This window comes from Bos taurus, chromosome 1 (assembly GCF_002263795.3).
Source record: "Bos taurus isolate L1 Dominette 01449 registration number 42190680 breed Hereford chromosome 1, ARS-UCD2.0, whole genome shotgun sequence".
Taxonomy (NCBI): Eukaryota; Metazoa; Chordata; class Mammalia; order Artiodactyla; family Bovidae; genus Bos; species Bos taurus.
Window position 1 is genome coordinate 87,646,121 of NC_037328.1, and position 22,093 is coordinate 87,668,213.

At 41.3% G+C, this 22,093-nt stretch overlaps 1 protein-coding gene across 2 annotated transcripts in view; it reads left to right on the forward strand.

The window, feature by feature from the left end:
• Positions 1-2,180: 2,180 nt before the first annotated feature.
• The window catches only part of GNB4 (G protein subunit beta 4), a 70,994-nt gene continuing 51,081 nt past the window's right edge, over positions 2,181-22,093 (forward strand). The window contains exon 1 of one of the 2 annotated variants that reach the window (XM_024989760.2): positions 2,181-2,318. The gene's annotated coding sequence lies outside the window, so the exon portion shown is untranslated. 2 annotated transcript variants of the gene reach the window in all.

The window sequence follows — 22,093 nt, forward strand, 5'->3', positions numbered from 1 at the left end:
TATCATGTGAAAGATTACTAATTGCTGGATCAGTTAGATGTATCGCTGTGTTTTTAGAAAATTATTCCTGCTAAAGAAATTCTTTTCATCATCTCCACTTTCAGATTTGTAATACAGGCTTGTCCTTTAACAAGTAAGTGTTCTTTTCAGGGAAATGTGCAGCAGATGTGGCAAAACAGAAATATAATATTCTTGGACGTGGACTAGTTTGGATAATAATTAAACTTTGCTTTTTTGTACTTGGACTTTATTCTTTCAGTAATTTCTCGGTCCACATCAAATTTTCAGGAAGGTTGAAGTGATCATTTTGTGTAATGTATTCATAAATCTTCAAATAATGGGAAATAAAATTCTTGTAACATTTTTTTCAGGTTTTTGTGTTTAGGAGCTGTTGATTTATATTTCCCCTAATCTTTCCTGGAAGAGAATAACTCAATATTTTCCATTGGGTTTTCCTAAATACCAGTAACTTGCTTTTCAACTGATAATCTTAACCCAAAAATCTCTCAAAGAACTATAATATTTGTTAAGTGCCAGTGCACAAGCAGGGGACAGAAAAGAATCTGAAAGAAAGTGGGCATTGGAGTCGATCCAATCTGGATTCCATATAAAGTCTGTGACACTGTGTAATTCTATATAAATTACTTAATCTCATTGAGCCTTATTTTTTTTTTTTTTTTGATCTGTAAAACAGAGATAGACTGCACACTGAAAAATTAGTATGAGAATTAAGTACAATGTAAGAAAGCAGGGAGCCTGGTACATAATAGGAGTTCCTTCAATAATAATTTCCCTTTGCTTCCTCTTAAACATGACAATGATAATGCTCAGGATTTGATTAATAAAACATAAATAGTTATGGCTGCAAACTATTCAGGTCCCAATCAACTTTTCAGACACATATATGTAGAAGATTTGGCATGTCTCCTTTTTCTTAATGGAAACAAGCACCTCACATTAAGGAAAATAAAAATCTGCTGGTGGTGGTGGTGGGGGGGAACCACCTATAATTTCATCGTCCTAGCACCACAGCTGTTTCCATTTTTGTCATGGTCTGGCTTTTCCACAAAACGGTCACATCTTCTCCACTGCTGCAGTCAGGGTTGTGCTCATCATGAAGGTACTAAAAAATTTATTTCAGGGAGCTGCTGAAGAAGAAGTCGAAGGCTGCGGAGGTGTTAAAGTTCTCTCATGATATTGTTCAAACGTTTCTTCACAGAAACTCCACAAAGAACTCCTCTGCAGTTTTCGCTACCCGGGGCTGTTTCTTTAAATTGTTTGACGTCAGAGAAGGAATGCTATAGCAACAGTCTGTCAAACTGGATTTAACTCAGAAGAAAGATGGGGGTGGGGGGGAGAGGAAAATTGCTCCCGGGCGGTACTGACTTCAGAGGAAGCAAACTGGGTAGATGCATTCATTTTATGACATTTTAAACATAAAACAGCCCTAGAAATCTGGAAAAAGTCGGTTCCATGTGATGTTTAACTCATGCAGAGATGAGAGAATTGACAGGGTTTTCTGGAAGGCCCGGTTTCATCAGCGACAGCAATAACAATAACTTCCAAGCGTTGATCATTTATTCAGAGGCAGGCTCTGTGCAAACGTTACCTCATTAAAAGATTTCGCACCTTCATGAGGTAGGTACACTAGCCCTACTTTGCCCACGATGAAACAGTCCATGAGACGGTACACGGTCACACAACTAGCGACGATAGAGCTGGGATCCCAAGGCAATTTTGGAAGTCTCGGGGCTTCAGTTCACAGAATGTGAAACCTAAATGGGACCTTGAGGTCTCCTAAGTCAGCCCCTCTATCCAGCCCACGAGCAAGCTGAGGCCTGCGCGGTGGCAGGAAGGAAACCGGCCACACCACTTGGGCACTCCTCAGAAGTGTGCTCCGGAGTCCAGGCACCGCACCAAGAAAACGAAACTGCCCGGGGAATTAATGTTTTTCTTCTCCTTCTAGCAGGAAACGAGAGAAAAAATAGGAAGCAAAAGCTGCGCGCCGCGCCAGCAGCTTTCGCCCCCCGACCCCGGACGCGCAAGCTCCAGGATCTGCGCGCGCCCGCGGCGCGTCCCCGCAGAGTCCGCGCGCCTCGTGCCTCGTGCCTTGCGCCTCGAGCCACGTCCCCGCCCCGGCCCCGCGCGCCGCGGAGTTGGCTGCTGGGCGGCGCGGGCCTGGGTGTGGTCGGCGGATCTTCGCGGCGCTGGTCTCCGCGGTGCACTGCGCTCTGCACGCTGGCTTCGCGCGCCAGGGGCTGCTGAGCGCCCAGCCGACCACCGCACCCCCAGTCCACGCGGGCCCCAGCTCCCTCCAGGTAGGCGGCGGCTGCGCGAGCAGCGGCTCGTCGGTGCGCCCCGCGGGGGCAGGAGGCGCCGCGGATCCGCCCTGGCGGAACCCAGCCCGGGAGGCGGCGCGGGGCCGCCCGGGCGGAACCCGGCTCTGGAAGGCGGCTCGGGGTCGGCGAGGTCCCTCCTTACTCGAAGACTGGGGACTCTGGGAGGCGGACCTTGCCTGGGAGGGACGGGGCGGGTGCGCCTCGATGGCACTCCGCTGGGGTGCGGGGACCGCCGCTCGGCCGCCGCTTCGGGCACTTCCTGGGCGGCTCGGACCTCTGGCTCTGGGCAGCGAGGGGGTGGTCAGTGGTCCTTGGCCTCCAGACCCCTAGTTCCTCTCCGCGCCCGGAGGCTCCTCCGGGGTACTGGAACGCGAGCTCTTGTTTGTCCCGAGAATAGCGGTTATTCAGGGCTGCCCAGAAGGGTTATTGGGTGGTGAGCGCTGGGAGAGATAAAAGTTCTCTACCGAGTGCTAAAAATGAGTCCAGTGGTTTCATGTTAGATTTATTTTGAAAAGGATGTGATGCTCAATATTTGGTGGATATTTGGTGGAGGTGGAGTTTAAGGATTTTGAATACTTGTAAGTTCAGTACATGACAAAATGTTTTTTTCCTTTTCTCTCCGTAGTCTTTTTCTGCTTCAAAACACAAATGATTGCCTTGTAGTTTTATTGCTATTTGGTAGAGGAAGATAGATAGATAGAATTTCCCAAAGTTTAAGAACAGACTTTCATTTGTTTATGGAAGCAGTGCTTTGTTATTTTGCATCTCTCTCTCTCCCTTTTTTTCCTTTTTTCCTCTCCCTTCCTTTTCTCTTAGTAAGGATGCGTCTTTCTCCCTCCACAAGCAAAATAGCTCTGTCTGTGGATTAGCACCCTACTGGAAAGTTTTCTAAGACATTCGGGATTGCATTGTTGATGCATTCTAATCATCTTAGTATTGCAAACTAAGATTGTGACCTTTAAAGCGCATCTTCTAGAACAGAAATAGACCACACGCCGATTATTTAAGATGAAAGAGAAGTCATTACTAGTTGTCAAGGAAAACGACGGTCTATAGGATAAAACTGTATGCTTTGAGTCTCATTGCCATTGCACATATTAAGACTCTTACGTATGGGGTTTTGGGGTTGTTATTACTGATTCTAGGCTCTGAAAGTATTGTATTTTTCAGTATTTAGTTAAAGGTCATTTAAGACTTTCCATGTTACATTTTGGTTTGTAGATTAATTTGAAAGTAAAATAGAAACTTAAAATACTGTTTTATTCAGTGTCCTTAATTCTCTTGTGTGTATATGAATTTATAAAATTATAAGATTGGGTAATATTGCTTGTAATAGATTTATGTTCATTTCTTTGTGAGCTGTAGGTATTCCTTAGTTTATTCTGAGTTATTAGCAGTTAACTTGCAGAATAGTTTCTATTATTACTTTCTCCAGCTTTATTGATATAATTGATACAGTTAACATAACATTGTGTAAGTTTAAGGTGTACAAAGTGATCATTTGATATATAAATTGCAAAATGATTATGGAAGTTAAGGTTAGTTAATACATCCATCACCTCCTATAATTAGCTCTGTGTGTGTGTGTGTATGTAGGATATTTAAGATCTCTTCTATAGCAACTTTCAAGTATGCAATGAAAGTGAAGTGAAAGTGTTAGTTGCCCAGTTGTGTCTGACTGACTGCCTCCCCATGGACTGTAGCCCACCAGGCACCTCTGTCCATGGGATTTTCCAGGCAGGAATGCTGGAGTGGGTTGTCATTTCCTTCTCCAGAGGATTTTCCTGATCCAGGGATTGAACCTGGGTCACTCCCCCATTGCAGGCAGATTCTTTACCATCTGAACCACACTGTAGTCACCATGTTGTACATTAAATCCCCAGAAGGTATTCACCTTATAACTAGAGGTTTTTAACATTTGATCAACATCTCCCTAGAATGGTTTCTTTTAAATCATTGGCACTTTAGTATGTCAGCATATATTTTTACACTTTTAAAAATAGATTCTGGGACATTCTGAAAATTGAGAATTGGAATTACGTGGACATTTTTTTTTCTCTTACCAAATACCACCTGCGTATGTGCATGATCAGTTGTGTCCAACTCTTTGTGACCCCATGGACTAAGTAGCCCACCAGGCTCCTTGTCCTTGGGATTTTCCTGGCAAGAATACTGGAGTGGATTGCCATGACCTCCTCCAGGGGATCTTCCTGACCCAGGAATTGAACCCAGGTCTCCTATGTTTCCTGCACTGCAGGCGAATTCTTGACTGCTGAGCTACCCAGAAAGCCCCAAATACTGCCTGAGATGGTGTGATTGCACGGATTCCTTTCAGGCATGTTATTGTAGAACTTTACCTTGTTAATCTGTGTTGATTATAGGAACTACTTATTAAACATATGTTCTGGGCCAGGTACAAGAGACAGAAATTTGATCCCTGGTTCGGGAAGATCCCCTGGAGAAGGAAATGGCAACCCACTCCATTATTCTTGCCTGGAAAATTCCATGGGCAGAGGAGCCTGGTGTGCTACAGTCCATAGAGTCACACACAGTCGAACACACCTGAGTGTGCACACTCATCTGGGCCAGGGGCAATGCTGTACATTATTCTGTTTATGTCCTATATTAACATGATAGGTGAGAAAACTGTGGCTCTGAGATGTTAAGTAATAACTTGCCAGTGGTTATGTAGCTATTAGGTAATTCATTTGGGATTTAAGGCCAGACCTCTCTGTGAAGTTTATGTTCTTCCCTCTGTGCCACACTGACAGCATCATGAGGAATAACCCTGTTACTCATTAGCATATTAGTAAATTTTCCAAGAGGTTCCCAGAGATGTGAGTTTGTTTTTCTAGCACAATCATTATTATCTGTCAGTGCTATTATACAGATCCTTGTTTTAGTCATTCTCTTCTCACCTCTTTTCCTCTTAAATGTCTAGCTCAAGTTTGAAACTTCCCACTTGCCAGGGCAGAATTTCTCCTACTGCCATTAATAGATTGTAATTGTTTAGTTGCTAAGTTGTATCCAACTCTTTTGTGAGACTCCTCTGTCCATGGGATTTCCCAGGCAAAAATACTGGAGTGGGTTGCCCTTTCTTTCTCTAGGGGATCTTCCTGACCCAGGGATTGAGCCCATATCTCCTGCATTATCACGTGGATTTGTTATTACTGAGCCACCAGGGAAGCCCCACATTAGTAGGTAGTGTTAGCTTAATTATCCTTCTAAATAATAACCCTATTTTTATATGAGTTCTCTAGAGCCATAGATATTAGTAATTTGGAAGGTTACAAACAGGATGGCAGTCTATTTTGGAATATGGGAATTCTTCAATGTCCCTCAAATTAAGCAGAAGGAATTTTGATGGATATTTCCTTCTGTAGTTATCCTATCCCTTCTACATCTTCAATTTCAGTTTCTGTGCAATCATTTAGAAAATAATGCAAACATTCTGTTATGTCTTCCATCTTAAAGTTCTTTCTTGATCCAGTATTCTGTCCCATTTCTCTGTTCCACATGAAGAAAACATCATAATTTTGATATAGCAAAAGTAAATAGAGAAGAGATAACCAGAAACTAATTAGTTACCTGCGAGGAATGGGTAGGAACAGAGTAAAAGGGATGGTGGAGGGAGTGGCTATGCTCTGTTAAACCTTTTTGTGTAGTTATGAGTTTTGGAAACTTTTTAATATTTTATATATTTTTTAAAATGAAATTAACAAGGTTGGGAGGGGAAAAACTTCTAAAACTGAATACAGACAGCAGCAAATTAACTGACTGTACTTTAATAACAAATTCTCAGAATAAAAAAAAATGAATCCAAGTAAACTTTTAACACAGAATTTGATTATATACCTTTAACCTAAGATAAAAGGACTTACAAAAATAAAAACAAGAAATCTTGAATCAGGTGTATTAGGCTGTTATGTATAGTGGTAGAGAGATAGCAATTTTACAATTGTTCTGTGTGTATTATAGGACTGAGCAAATGAGTAAATTCCTTGCTATGTTGGGAACTAGGATTTTCACTGTAGAAGAAGGGAAATAAAAATAGGAAATAGAAGAAGGCAGTGAAGACCTCGGCAATGTTGGATGGGAATTAAGAGTTATCCATATGAACTTGTGATTAAAATATCCATTCATACAGGCATGCATATAATTCCTAACTCTGTGTAATGAAAGGGCTAGAACTAATGACACCCTAGTAGCAGTGAGCGCAGCTAGTTTGCCCAAATCAATGGCAAATTCCAGGGCTCAGTTCAGTTCAGTCACTCAGTTGTGTCCGACTCTGCGACCCCATGGACTGCAGCATGCCAGGCTTCCCTGTCCATCACCAACTCCCAGAGCTTACTCAAATTCATGTCTGTTGAGTCAGTGATGCCATCCAATCATCTCATCCTCTCGTCCCCTTCTCCTCCTTCCTTCAATCTTCCCAGCGTCAGGGTCTTTTCAAATGAGTCAGTTCTTAGCATCAGGTGGCCAAAGGATAGGAGTTTCAGCTTCAGTATCAGTCCTTCCAGTGAATATTCAGGACTGATTTCCTTTAGGATGGACTGGTTGGATCTCCTTGCAGTCCAAGGGACTCTCAAGAGTCTTCTCCAACACCACAGTTCAAAAGCATCAATTCTTCGGCACTCAGCTTTCTTTATAGTCCAGCTCTCACATCCATACATGACTACTGGAAAAACCATAGCCTTGACTAGATGGACCTTTGTTGGCAAAGTAGTGTCTCTGCTTTTTAATATGCTGTCTAGGTTAGTCATAGATTTTCTTCCAAGGAGCAATCGTCTTTTAATTTCATGGCTGCGGTCACCATCTGCAGTGATTTTGGAGCCTGCAAAAATAAAGTCTCTCACTGTTTCCATTGTTTCCCTATCTATTTGCCTTGAGTGATGGGACCGGATGTCATGATATTAGTTTTCTGAATGCTAAGTTTTAAGCCAACTTTTTGACTCTCCTCTTGCCCTTTCATCAAGAGGCTGTTTAGTTCTTCTTCCCTTTCTTCCATAAGAGTGGTGTCATCTGCATATCTGAGGTTATTGATACTTCTCCAGGCAGTTTTGATTCCAGCTTGTGCTTCATCGCGATGGACGTGAGTCTGAGTGAACTCCAGGAGTTGGTGAGGGACAGGGAGGCCTGGCGTGCTGCGATTCATGGGGTCGCAAAGAGTCGGACACGACTGAGTGACTGATCTGATCTGATCTGATCTGTGCTTCATCCAGCCCGGCATTTTGCATGAAGCTGAAGCTCCAATACTTTGTCCACCTGAAGTGAAGAGCTACTCATTTGAAAACACCCTGATGCTGGGAAAGATTGAGGGCAGGAGGAGAAGGGGACGACAGAGGATGAGATAGTTGGATGGCATCACCGACTCAAGGGACATGGGTTTGGGTGGACTCCAGGAGTTTGTGATGGACAGGGAGGCCTGGCATGCTGCGGTTCATGGGGTCGCAAAGAGTTGGACACGACTGAGCAACTGAACTGAACTCTGCATATAAGTTAAGTAAGTAGGGTGAAAGGATAAAGCCTTGACCTACTCCTTTCCCGATTTGGAACCAGTATGTTGTTCCATGTCCAGTTCTAACTGTTGCTTCCTGACCTGCATATAGGTTTCTCAAGAGGCAGGTCAGGTGGTCTGGTATTCCCATCTCTTTCAGAATTTTCCACAGTTTATTGTGATCCACACAGTCAAAGCCTTTGGCATAGTCAATAAAGCAGAAATAGATGTTTTTCTGGAACTCTTTTGCTTTTTTGATGATCCAGCGAATGCTGGCAATTTGATCTGTGGTTCCTCTGCCTTTTCTAAATCCAGCTGAACATCTGAAAGTTCACGGTTCACGTACTGTTGAAGCCTGGCTTGGAGAATTTGAGCATTACTTTACTAGCGTGTGAGATGAGCGCAGTTGTGCGGTAGTTTGAGCATTCTTTGGCATTGCCTTTCTTTGGGATTGGAATGAAAACAGACCTTTTCCAGTCCTGTGGCCACTGCTGAGTTTTCCAAATTTGCTGGCATATTGAGTGCAGCACTTTCACAGCATCATCTTTTAGGAATTTAAATAGCTCAACTGCAATTCCATCACCCCCACTAGCTTTGTTCATAGTGATGCTTCCTAAGGTCCACTTGACTTTGCATTCCAGGATGTCTGGTTCAAGGTGAGTGATCACACCATCGTGATTATCTGGATCGTGAAGATCTTTTTTGTATAGTTCTTCTGTGTATTCTTGCCATCTCATCTTCTGCTTCTGTTAGGTCCATACCATTTCTGTCCTTTATTGAGCCCATCTTTGCATGAAATGTTCCCTTGATATCTCTAATTTTCTTTAAGATATCTGTAGTCTTTCCCATTTTGTTGTTTTCCTCTATTTCTTTGCACTGATGACTGAGGAAGGCCTTCTTATCTCTCCTTGCTATTCTTTGGAACTCTGCATTCAAATGGGTATATCTTTCCTTTTCTCCTTTGCTTTTTGCATCATTTCTTTCTCAGCTATTTGAGAAAAGCTCCTCAGGCAACCATTTTGCCTTTCTTCTTCCTGAGGATGGTCTTGATTACTGCCTCCTGTACAGTGTCACAGACCTCCGTCCATAGTTCTTCAGGCACTCTGTCTATCAGATCTAAGCCCTTGAATCTATTTGTCACTTCCACTGTATAATCTTAAGGGATTTGATTTAGGTCATACCTGAATGGTCTAGTGGTTTTCCCTACTTTTTTCAATTAATTCTGAATTTTGCAAAAAGGAGTTCATGATCTGAACAGTCAGCTCCCGGTCTTGTTTTTGCTGACTCTATAGAGTTTCTCCATCTTGGGCTGCAAAGAATATAATCAGTCTGATTCCAGTGTTGACCATCTGGTGATGTCCATGTGTAGAGTCTTCTCTTGTGTTGTTAGAAGAGGGTGTTGGTTATGACCAGTGCATTCTCTTGGCAGAACTCTGTTAGCCTTTGCCCTGCTTCATTCTGTACTCCAAGGCCAAATTTGCCTGTTACTCCAGGTGTTTCTTGACTTCCTGCTTTTGCATTCCAATCCCCTATAATGAAAAGGACATCTTTTTTGGGTGTTAGTTCTAGAAGGTCTTGTAGATCTTCATAGAACTGTTCAGCTTCTTCAGCATTACTGGTTGGGGCATAGACTTGAATTACCGTGATATTGAATGGTTTGCCTTGGAATCGAACAGAGATCATTCTCGTTTTTCAGATTGCATCCAAATACTGCATTCAGACTCTTTTGTTGACCATGATGGCTACTCCATTTCTTCTAAAGGATTCCTGCCCACAGTAGTAGATATAATGGTCATCTGAGTTAAATTCTCCCATTCCAGTCCATTTTAGTCCACTGATTCCTAGAATGTCAGTGTTCACTCTTGCCATTTCCTGTTTGACCACCTCCAGTTTACCTTGATTCATGGACCTAACATTCCAGGTTCCTATGTAATATTGTTCTTTTCAGAATCAGACTTTACTTCCAGTTCCAGGGCTGAAGAAGGGAAAATACAAGATGAGGATGGAACACAAAGTAAGGAAGTGATTTTTTAAAAAATGAGGGCACGTCAAATCTGAGAGAATTGGGGCATCAAAATGAATAGGAACAGCAATGGATTATAACTGATTATTGAATACAATCAGAATCCCCAAGTCCATAATAAACAAATAAGAAAAAGGGAAAAACTCTTCCTGCTAGATGGACAATAAAAACTGTAGAAGGAACAGTAGTTAGAAAAGTCACTAGTTTGCAACCATTATGGTAATACCGAGTCAGGCAAATGTTACTAGTGGAGGAAGTTGGATGGAGGAAAGGATATTACTACAGTTTGCAGTGGTCTTTCTTGAGATTAATGACCAAGGGGGATACAGTAACTTCACAGTGGAGAAGTCTGTCAGGCATCACCTCAACCAAGTAATCAAAATTAATATCACCAGTAGTGGGAAAAACATGTTCTTCTTGACACACTCGAACTAGGGAATGTCATTACTTTCCTGTGGTATTTATGCAATGCATAACCAAAATCTCATCACAAGGAATCAATAGAGGGACCTTAATTGAGGATTGTTCTACTAAGTAACTGGCTCTTCCAACAGGCTAATGTTGTGAAAGACAAAGGCAGAGGAACAGTTTCAGATTAAAGGAAAGACCTGCGAATTAAATTCAGTGCAGAATCCTGGATTGGATCTCGAATTGGAAAATCCACTCTAAGAACATTATTGGGTTGTTGGCAAAATTTGCATATGTGTTGAATATTAAATAATAGGATATCAATGTTAAATTTCCTGAATTTGTTCATTGTACTGTAGTTACAGGGCTTCTCAGGGGGCAGTAGTTGTAAGGACCCCGCCTGCCAATGCAGCAGATATAAGTAACGTGGGTTCAGTCCTTGGGTTGGGAAGATCCCCTGGAGGAGGGCATGGCAACCCACTCCAGTATTCTTGCCTGGAGAGTCCCATGGATAGAGGAGCCTGGCGGGCCATAGTCCATAGGGTCGCGAAAGTCGGCCACAACTGAAGTGCCTTAGCACAGCACAGCACTGTAGTTACATAGGAAAATGCCCTTGTTCTTGGAAGGATACACAGTGAATTATTTAGGAGTAAAGGGTCAAAATACCTTCAGTTTACTCTCAAATGAATAAGCAATAATGATTATTACATATAAAGAGAGCAGTAAAGCAAAGGTGGCAAATGTTAACAGTTGGTAAATCTAGGTGAATGGAATAAGACTGTTCACTATGATAGGTGGTGGTTTAGTAGCGAAGTCAACGTCTGACTCTTTCTGACGCCATGGGCTATAATCCACTAGTCTCCTCTGTCCATAGGATTCTCCAAACAAGAATACTAGAGTGGGTTTTCATTTCCTCCTCCAGAGGATCTTCCCGATCCAGGGATTGAACCCGAGTCTCCTGCATTGCAGGCGGATTCTTTACAGAGTGAGCACCAAAAATTTTCAACTTTAAGTTTGAAATTTCAAAAACAGGCAAGTTAAAACTTCAAAAACTAATAAAGCTACATTGTGTTCAAAAATTTTTCAAAGATTCCATTTCACCTGTGTCTACTTCTCAGCTCCTCACTTCACATTTTCTTCTGAACCTACTCCAGAGACTTTATCTTTCCTATGCCCCAGAACCATTCTTCTCAATGTCATCAGGGATGGCAGTCTTGCCAAATTAGATCTCTCAACCACATTTGACAACTCCTTCCTTACGGAAACATTCTTTGCCTTGACTTCTGGGACACTAATTCTGATCTTCATCTGGCCTAACTGGCTATGGCTTGTAATTCTTTTCCAGCTCAGTTAATGGTATCACTGTCCACCTAGATGCTCAAGTTTAAAACTCCTAAGAGTAATCCTTATTCACTCATCCTATATTTATTGGCAAGTATTATGGGCTCTATCCTAAAGAAAATCAACCCCGAACACTCATTGGAAGGACTGATGTGGAAGCTCCAATACACTGGCCACCTGATGCAAAGAGCTGACTCATTAGAAAAGACCCTGATGCTGGAAAAGATTGAAGGCAGGAGGAGAAGGGGACGACAGAGGATGAGATGGTTGGGTGGCATCACTGACTCAATGGACATGAGTTTGAGCAAACTCTGGGAGTTGGTGAAGGACAGGAAAGCCTGGCGTGCTGCAGTTCATGGGGTTGCAGAGTCAGACATAACTTAGCGACTGAACAGTGGGCTCTAACTTAAAATTTATTCCAAATTTGCCTTATTTTTTAATCACTTCCACTACCACTGTCCTTGGGTCAAACACCATCTTTCCTGGCCCAGACAACTGTAGTAGCACCTACCTGGTCCTTCAGCTTCCAGTCTGTGTGTCTCCTGGAAACCAGCATGAACTTTAAAAGGTAGGAGTCAAATTAGATTCTGTCTCCCAGTTATCAAAACCCATTAGTGTTAGATTAAATATGAAGTTTTTATTATGGTCTAGAGGCCCATGTATCACATAGTTGGCTCCTGCCCACCTCTGTATAGCTTCTGCTTGGTTCACTCCCCTCCAGTCTTCACCCCTGTCTCCTGTTGATTCAGCTTGCCAGGTTAGTTTCTGCCTCAGGGCCTTTGCATTTTACTGTTTCTTGTGCTTGGAGTGCTCTTCCCCTTTTAAGGCATGGCTCATTCACTCATTTCATTCAGGTCTTTAACTTAGATTAAATTATTTAAAAATACCCTTCCTGGTCATCCTGTAGCTTCTTTTTTTCCCCCTGCACAGTGCTTTACTTGAAATTGTTATTTATTCACATGCTTTATTATCCTCTCCTAGACATAGGTAGAATAAAGCTCCATGACCATGGGAAACTTCATTTTGTTTACGGCTGAATCCCTGGAGACCGGAATGTGCCCTGCATGTGGTTGGAACTCAGATATTTGTTGAATGAATGAATAAATGCATTAATATTGCCAACTGTCTGGTTGTATTTTATTTAACGCTTTTGCAATTGAAGACTGTCTCAGAGAACATCAGTGCTGTTTAAAGTTTTTTGGTGGCACCGCTCAAGATTCTCTGGAAGCAAATAAGTTATCAACTTTGTATTTCACGACTTCATCTTTCTTTTGTCTGCCCTCTGGTGGAGGGAATATGCATAAGCGAGAGATGAGTAGAACAGGTAGGAAGAAGTAAAAATGGACCAACCTTGATTACAAGCTAGACAATTAATTTTTAAACTACAAAGATTTGAAAATTTTTATTTTAAGTAAGCCTCAAACTTAACCATAATAAGATTGGAAAGAATGAAAAGAAAATAGGCAGTAGTTAAAGAAATAATCTGGTTTAGGATGAAAAAGGAAACTAGCTCCAAAATGGTTTGATTACTTAAAACAATTTCTGCTTAAATATACTTCCTCTCTTAAAATATTTTTAACATTTGTCCATCTTTAGTTCAAAGACATCTTTTTTTCAACTGTGCTAATATTTTCAGCTCACCTTTGTAAACTTTTCAATTGTCAGTAAACACGTGCTAGAGGAAAAGCCAGTATTCAAATCCGAACAGCTGGATACTAGAGGCAGCACTTTAACTCCTGTGCTTTGCGGCAGCCATCCTACAAGTGTCCTGTGGATGGTGCAGGTACCAAAGACTTTCCTTTGGTGTAGTAGTTATGAACAAAAAAATGCTTGGTAAGTTCACAGCTTGTATTCCTCAGTACTGTTTTCCTGGTTTGTGTTATGGGGAGCCTCCTCTAGAATTGCTGAGAATTTTATCTTACTTAATTTGTTTTGAAGTAGAAGTCACATTAAAAGAGTTCAACACTTGAGTACTGTTGACTTCCTAAATAAAATAATACGAAGTTTCTCTTAATGTCCATAGTTAATATTTAAGGCAATATACAGCTTGAAATTTTTTCCCAGTTTTGCCTTTGTCTGGCCAATTGATTTATATTTATAATTTTGGGTTATATGAACAGTTGGATAATAACTGTCTTTAAACATTCTTTCTTTTTCTTTTTTTTAATCGTTGTTGCTGCACAGCCTTTTCTCTAGTTTGCAGTGATTGGGGGCTACTCTCCAGCTGTGGTGTGCAGGCTTCTCATTGCGGTGGCTTCTCTTGTGGAGCGTGGGCTCCAGGGCGAAAGGGCATCAGTAGTTGCAGGTCCTGGGCTGTGGAACAGAACAGAGGCTCAGTAGTGATGCACGGGCTTGGTTGCTTCTCAGCATATGGGATTTTCCTGGACCAGGAATGGAACCTGTGTCTCCTGCATTGGCAGGTGGGTTCTTTACCACTGAGCCACGAGGAAAGCCCTAAACATTGATTCTTAGTCTTCAAAAATGCCATGTTTTTAGAAGTTTTACTCTTTATTCTTCATCTAACTTGTAATACATTTTTAGCTATAGAGAAATAGAATCTGTACCATAAAGTGCATACACTACTTTGGGAGGGACAAAGATGAGGACAGTGGTCCCCATGCCCAAAGAACCAATAACCTCTGGGCTCTTCGATAGGAATTTTTGGTGTTTTTTGTTATGATGACTTTTACCAATGGCTTGACTCAGTTTTTTTCCCCTTCAGTTTTTATGAGTTCCCCACCTAAACACCTTTACCCAGGAACTGTTTAAAATACAAAAATTGGGTATTAATTCCTTGGTTTCTGAAATTAAAAACCCAGTAATGCAACTAAAGCTGAATGAGGCTTTATTTGTCCAACTGGCATGTGACATAGATTATACATTGTATTTAGGATAATTAACATGGCTTATGGTGACCAGTTTTTATAAGAAAATGATTTTGAAACATTTTTTACTTTCTGGGCTTCTTTAAATTAAATTATGTATTTAAATGGAAAAATGGTAGACAGCTGATTACTTAAGGAAGTTGAAATTTGTCAACAGGGGATCTTCATTATGTGCACTGCTTACTAAAATGGGCCTCTAGGGAAGCTGTTAGGAGGGAAAAAACTTTTTTCTTTTTTTTTTAATTTGTTTATTTTTTTAATTGAAGGATAATTGCTTTACAGATGGGAATAAACTTTTTGAAAAATATAGTCTCCTTGTCATTTGGTATAAAAAAGAAAAAGCAGTCAGTATTTTAAAAGTTTTAAACTTAGATATTAGTTTTCATGGTTATGTGTTAACCTTTATCTATGGAATTAAACTTCATCAACAAAGGATTTCATTATGTTTATTAATAATTAATGTGCCACAAGGGAAGATGTGATGTGGGGGAGGGAATAACTTTAAAAACACACACGCAAAGACTCCATGCCTTAAGATACAAGAAAGGAGAGAAATGTTTGTATGTAAATTCCCCCCATGGTATAACTAATCTTTTCAAGAGGGAGCATCTTTATATATTTCCGGGGATGATAGGCAGGTTATGATGAGATGGTGAAGCATTAGGAACAATGTGTGTTTCCTTAATGCTGCTGAAGAGCAGTATTGGTATGTGTGATGGTGGGTGTGGCAGGATGAAAACGTCCATAGGACAGCAGAGAAGTAAAGTAAAACTGAGTGTGGGTACGATGTAAATGTAACTAAGAGCAGGACATAGCGTTCAAGGCACTTGGTGGCGATAAACCCTCTATTAACTGATGGATTTTGAAGACATTTTGTTGTTTAGTCACCAAGTCATGTTGGACTCTTTTACAACCCCATAGACTGTAGCCCTCCAGGCTCCTCTGCCCATGGGATTTTTCGAGGCAAGAATACTGAAGTGGGTTGCCATGTCCTCCAAGGGATCTTCCCGACCCAGGGATCGAACCTGTGTCTCCTGTCTCAGCAGGCAGATTCTTTACCACTGAGCCAAGAAAAGCCTTTGAGGATGTTACTTGGGATGGGGAACTGGGAATGGAGTGGAGTTCCAAATAAGCTAGTGTAGGTTATTAATTAGCTGTTGGTCTAAACCTAGGACAGCAATCATATGACATTTTGGTGAAGTATGATCCTGAAGTAGCATTGGTAACCAATATCATGTAAGTATACTTGCCGTTTTTTTTTTTTTTTTCACCATGCTGTGTGGTTTGTAGGATCTGATTCTCTGACCAAGGATCAAACATGTGCCCCCTGCAGTGGAAGCGTGTGAAGTCTTAACCAATGGACTGCCAGGGAAGTCCCACACTTGCTTCTTAATTAGTAAAACTTCAATGTTTTATCTCATGGGTAGGCATAATAGTTTTGCATGCGTCCATGCTCATTCACTTCAGTCATGTCCAACTCTTTGCAGCCCAATGGACTGTAGCCCACCAGGCTCCTCTTCCATGGGATTCTCCAGGCAAGAATACTGGAGTGGGTTGCCATGCCCTCCTCCAGGGGATCTTCCCAACCCAGGGATCCGAACCAGCATCTCCTGCAGCTCCTGCAGTGCAGGCAGATTCTTTACCGCTGAGCCACTGGGGAATGGAATCTGCACTGGGATAAAGATATGGAGTCCCGTACTCATATTTCTACCTCTTATTGGAAACTTTTAAGATATTTTATAACTCTGAACATATGAAATTGTAGCTACCTATCTATGAATATTTTAATTAAACCAGTCACATTTTGTGCTTTCCAGGCAACTCAGCAAATGAGCTAGATCATGATTGACGTGTGTTAGGCACTCGTAAAAATTTGTTGGATGAGATTCTGATCAGTTGTTGTATGTTCATCCCTTAGTGGTAAGGTTAATTAAAATTTCTTTTATATATAACCAAGAGTAATATGTAACCAAATCTGGCAAATTGAAGGTCTTGTTTCTGGTAAAACAAAAGCAAATTATGTGACTTTAAAGGGTTGTAAGACTTTGTGATTTAGTGATACAGAGATGAACAATGCATGGTCTTATTCAGAAAACCCCAGAGGTGATGTGAAGTTATATGAGAAAAGACTGGCTGACAAGGTTATGATCTGTAATTTACATAATCATGATTGATTTTCCTAGTGTTTGGTTTACAAAGCCCACTAAAACTAGAGGAGTCTCAATTTAGAGAAAATAGTTTGAGGACTAAATAAGAGGAGATACCCTACTAGTTTACATCACTGACAGTGAATTTACAGAACTAGTTACTTTAAGAGGTTGTTGTTGTTTGTTATTTAGTCACTAAGTTGTGTCTGACTCTTTGCAACCCCACAGACTGTTGACCACCAGGCTCCTCTGTCCATGGGATTTCCCGGGCAAGAATACTGGAGTCAGTGCCATTTTTTTCTCCAGGGATCTTCCTGATCCAGGGATTGAACCCTGCACTAACAGATGGATTCTTTACATCTGAGCCACCAGGGAAGTCCAGTACAGCTAAAAATACAAGCATACTGAAAATGGTTTCAGAATGTATTGCATTGAGCTTAAGGGAAATCCTTAGTGTGTTGAGTCCAGTCACATTCTCATGAAACATTTGGTTTTGGTGACATAACACTCTAATTATGTGCCTTGTGGCACTTAACATCCTAATATAGTTATTCTTAACTTTGTTGTGAGAAGGTGAATTTTTCTGATTGGGGTTACTATGTCTGGTCCAGAGTAGATGTTTAATAATATGTTTGTTGAGTGGAAGAATAAATCACATAATGGTTTGAATTGACAATAGTTGGAATAGTCTCATTTATTATGTACTTAGGACTATAGATGAGAATATAAAAAGCAGGAAGAAAATTCTTTTTTTGAAAGTCGTCTCAAAAAGTTAACTGGAAAAAACTTCCATTGTGTCTTTATATATATATGTGGAAATTTAAAAAGGATACCCTGAAAGAATGGAAACATCCACTCTATATTTATTAATATAACATGTACTGTGCATCAGGTTTTCATGTAATACCTGAAATTACAGTAATTTTGATTTTTGTTAGCTTTGCCTAAAGACTTCTTCCCCTTCTTTTCTGTTTCCTTGATTAAGGTTAATTTTTTAATTAAAATTTTAATTTTAAAATTAAGGAACTTAGAGTTAAATCCTCAGCTTTAATAAACGACAAATAGGCTAAGACATTGCATATGTCACACATTTAATTTATAACACGGATGTAAAAAATATGTAGAAATGAAACAGAAAAATCCATTTGCTTATAATTCCATGAATTTCTGTTCCTTTTAAACATTTTTATGCATAACATTTTATGGGGTCTTGGAATTTACCATCTCAGTTTAGGTTTCTGCAATGATGATGTAGCCAATTCGATGATAGAGCTGCAAATTGTGATCCAAAGTGTTCAGCCCAAGTCAATCTGTTTGTGACACTTGGATAAGGAACTTGGTTTCTTGCTCCAGGCAAGAATACTGGAGTGGATAGCTATTCCCTTCTCCAGGGGATTTTCCTCACCCAGGGATTGAACCCTGGTCTCCCGCACTGTGGGCAGATTCTTTACCGTCTAAACCACCAGAGAAGCCCCATTAAAAAGAGGTAATGGCTGCCCCTTAAAAAAGAGAAAATCAAGATTTTGCCAGATGGATAGTTTCCCTTGCGGAAAAGGAAGATAACACCTGAAATAGATCAAGGAACTGTTAATGATTTCTTTGTAAAAAATATTTTAAGTTGAGAGTGTTGAAATAGGAAGTATATAGAGAAACTTCTCTTTGTTTCCCTTCTATTGCCTCTTCTCATTCTCAAGTTGCCCTTCAGAAAAACAAAAAACATTTTCATGTTTCAAATATGGAAAATAGTTTTGCTCTATCTTAAAACCAATTAGAAGGGGAATGATTTCTTTAGTTATGTATTCCACCTATTATCTTTATTTTTTAAAAAGTTTTTAGATGTTTTGCTTAACCAGCTGCTGCTGCTAAGTCACTTCAGTTGTGTCCGACTCTGTGTGATCCCGTAGACGGCAGCCCACCAGGCTCCGCCGTCCCTGGGATTCTCCAGGCAAGAACATTGGAGTGGGTTGCCATTTCCTTCTCCAACGCATGAAAGTGAAAAGTGAAAGTGAGGTCGCTCAGTCCTGTCCGACTCTTGGCGACCCCATGGACTGCAGCCTACCAGGCTCCTCCGTCCATGGGATTTTCCAGGCAAGAGTACTGGAGTCGGGTGCCATTGCCTTCTCCGCTTAACCAGCAAGATAATATAAATTGCACATAGTGTTTTTAGGAACTTCTTCAGGCATGAACGCACATCCTTGAGCTTTCCTCCAGTCCAGTGGTTTTAGACAAGAGTTTAGACCTGTGGTTCTCAGATTCCAAGAGGCATCAGAATCACCGAAAGTGCTTGTTAAACACTGGTTGCTGGGCTCCACCCTCAGAGTTTCTGGTTCTTCAGGCCTGGCAAAGGGCCCACACGTTTGCATTTCTGGCAAGTTCCTCAGTGATGCTGATGCTGCTGGTCCTCACCTTTTGAGATCCAGTAATTAGGCTCTTGGGTTAAATCGGTGGCTGTCAACCACGTTTCTTTCCTTACACACCTCATGGATAAGACATTAATTAAAATCTGAAACGCCCCAGTCTAGTAGTGACAGTATTGGGGTGGGATGGGCAAGGTACTGTTGGAGAGTCAGGTATTGGGATCTTCAGGAGGTGGGTGTCGTTAGAGGTAGCCCTTTGAAGGACTGAATGTTTTCTCTCCTGTCCTCTCCCTCTTTGAATCTTTCCCTCCTCCATGCCTATTAAGAGAGTCCTGGTCTGTAAGTAAGAGGGCAGACCGGGTAGGAGTAGTATAGGTCCTCTCCCAGCAAACTTCCAGCCTCTGGAGTCAGTGACGAAGCAGTGGTGCTTTTCAAGGCGTCGAGGAGACACAGAAGAGGTGACATTGCAGGGGAATTGAGATGCTGAGGCCTTGAACAGAATTCTTTCTGGTGATAATTTTATTTTCCTTTTTGAAAAAAGTATCGTTATATCTGTTGACCCATCAGCAGATGTGAATATGAACCTGAGTCATGTTTACAATTATAGAAATGAAGTGAAGTGAATTTTCTCAGTCATGTCTGACTTTTTGTGATCCCATGGACTGTAGCCAACCAGGCTCCTCTGTCCATGGAATTTTCCAGGCAAGAATACTGGAGTGGGTTGCCATTTCCTTCTCCAGGGGATCCTCCCAACCCAGGGATTGAACCCAAGTCTCCCGCATTGCAGGCAGATGCTTTACTGATCCACCACGGAAGCCTTCCGATTATAGCTTCTTAATATATTTCCCTCTAGGCCAAATTAGCTCTGACTTAAAGTTCTAAGGATGTTTGTTTATGTGTGTTATTTAATCCCTAAAACAATCACTTGGAGGTAGATACTAGCGTCTCCACTGTACAGATGAGGAAATTGAGATTCAGAAGTTAGAACAGTTTCTGGGATCACACAGTAAGTGTAGTCATACTCCAACATTTAGGACATTGTGTGAACTGGGGTGAGGTTCATAACCTCCAAAACATGTAGTTTCCTCATCTGTAAAATAAAGATGATATTAGCACTTACCTTCTGAGGTTCAATTGAGGTTGTTAAACGAGTTACTGTGAAGAGTTGTGAACAGTGCATGAAACATAGTAAGTGCTCAGTAATGTCATCTCTTGGTTGGCTAAATACTAAGGATCTTTTAAGTTCAGGGGTTATCCAGGTAATCTTCCTCCTATGTATTATTATAGGTCAAAAATCTCTTAATCAGCTCACATGGTCTGTGTGCCACGAGATTTGAGAATCATGAATCTAAATGGGTAGCTTGGCTTTTACAATGAGAAGGTGAAGGCTGAGAATCAGAATTTGGCTGCTTATACTCAAGAAGTTGATTTATGTTACTAGCCACGTGTCTCTCCCTCTCTCTCTCTCTCTCTCTGTCTGTCTGTCTCTCTCGTAGCCAACAATTTTGTAAGAAATTATTTGTTACACTGTAGTGGATTTGCTGTAACTTATAATGAGAAAATATGCCAGTAAATTTGGAAAACTCAGCAGTGGCCACAGGACTGGAAAAGGTCAATTTTCACTCCAATCCCAAGGAAAGGCAATGCCAAAGAATGCTCAGACTACCGCACAATTGCAGTCATCTCACATGCTAGCAAAGTAATGCTCAAAATTCTCCAAGCCAGGCTTAAACAGTACATGAACTGTGAACTTTCAGATGTTCAGGCTGGATTTAGAAAAAGCAGAGGAACCAGAGATCAAATTGCCTGTTGGATCATTGAAAAGCAAGAGAGTTCCGGAAAAACATCTACTATTTGACTATGCCAAAGCCTTTGACTGTGTGGATCACAACAAACTGGAAAATTTTTCAAGAGATGGGAATACCAGACCGCTTGACCTGCCTCATGAGAAATCTGTATGCAGGTCAGGAAGCAACAATTAGAACTGGACATGGAACAACAGACTGGTTCCAAATAGGGAAGGGAGTACGTCAAGGGTGCATATTGTCACCCTGCTTATTTAACTTATATGCAGAGTACATCATGAGAAACGCTGGGCTGGATGAAGCACAAACTGAAATCAAGATTGCCAGGAGAAATATCAATAACCTCAGATATGCAGATGACACCACCCTTATGGCAGAAAGTGAAGAAGAACTAAAGAGCCTCTTGATGAAAGTGAAAGAGCAGAGTGAAAAAGTTGGCTTAAAACTCAGTATTCAGAAAACTAATATCATGGCATCAGGTCCTATCATGGCAGATAGATGGGGAAACAATGGAAACAGTGTCAGACTTTATATTTTTGGGTTCCAAAATCACTGCAGATGGTGATTGCAGCCATGAAATTAAAAGACGCTTACTCCTTGGAAGCAAAGTTATGACCAACCTAGATAGCATATTCAAAAGCAGAGACGTTACTTTGCCAACAAAGGTCCATCTAGTCAAGGCTATGGTTTTTCCAGTGGTCATGCATGGATGTGAAATTTGGACTGTGAAGAAAGCTGAACACCGAAGAATTGATGCTTCTGAACTGTGGTGTTGGAGAAGACTCTTGAGAGTCCCTTAGACTGCAAGGAGATCCAACCAGTCATTCTAAAGGAGATCAGTCCTGGGTGTTCTTTGGAAAGACTGATGATGAAGCTGAAGCTCCAATACTTTGGCCACCTCAGGCGAAGAGTTGACTCATTGGAAAAGACTGATGCTGGGAGGGATTGGGGGCAGGAGGAGAAGGGGACGACAGAGGATGAGATGGCTGGATGGCATCACCAACTCAATGGACATGAATTTGGGTGAACTCTGGGAGTTGGTGATGGACAGGGAAGCCTGGCATGCTGCGGTTCATGGGGTCGCAAAGAGTTGGACACGCCTGAGCGACTGAACTGAACTGAAAATCACTGCAGATAGTGACTGCAGCCATGAGATTAAAAGACCCTTGCTCCTTGGAAGAAAAGTTATGACCAACCTAGACAGCACATTAAAAATTAGAGACATTACTTTGCCAACAAAGGTCATTCTAGTCAAAGTTATGGTTTTTCCAGTAGTCACGTATGGATGTGA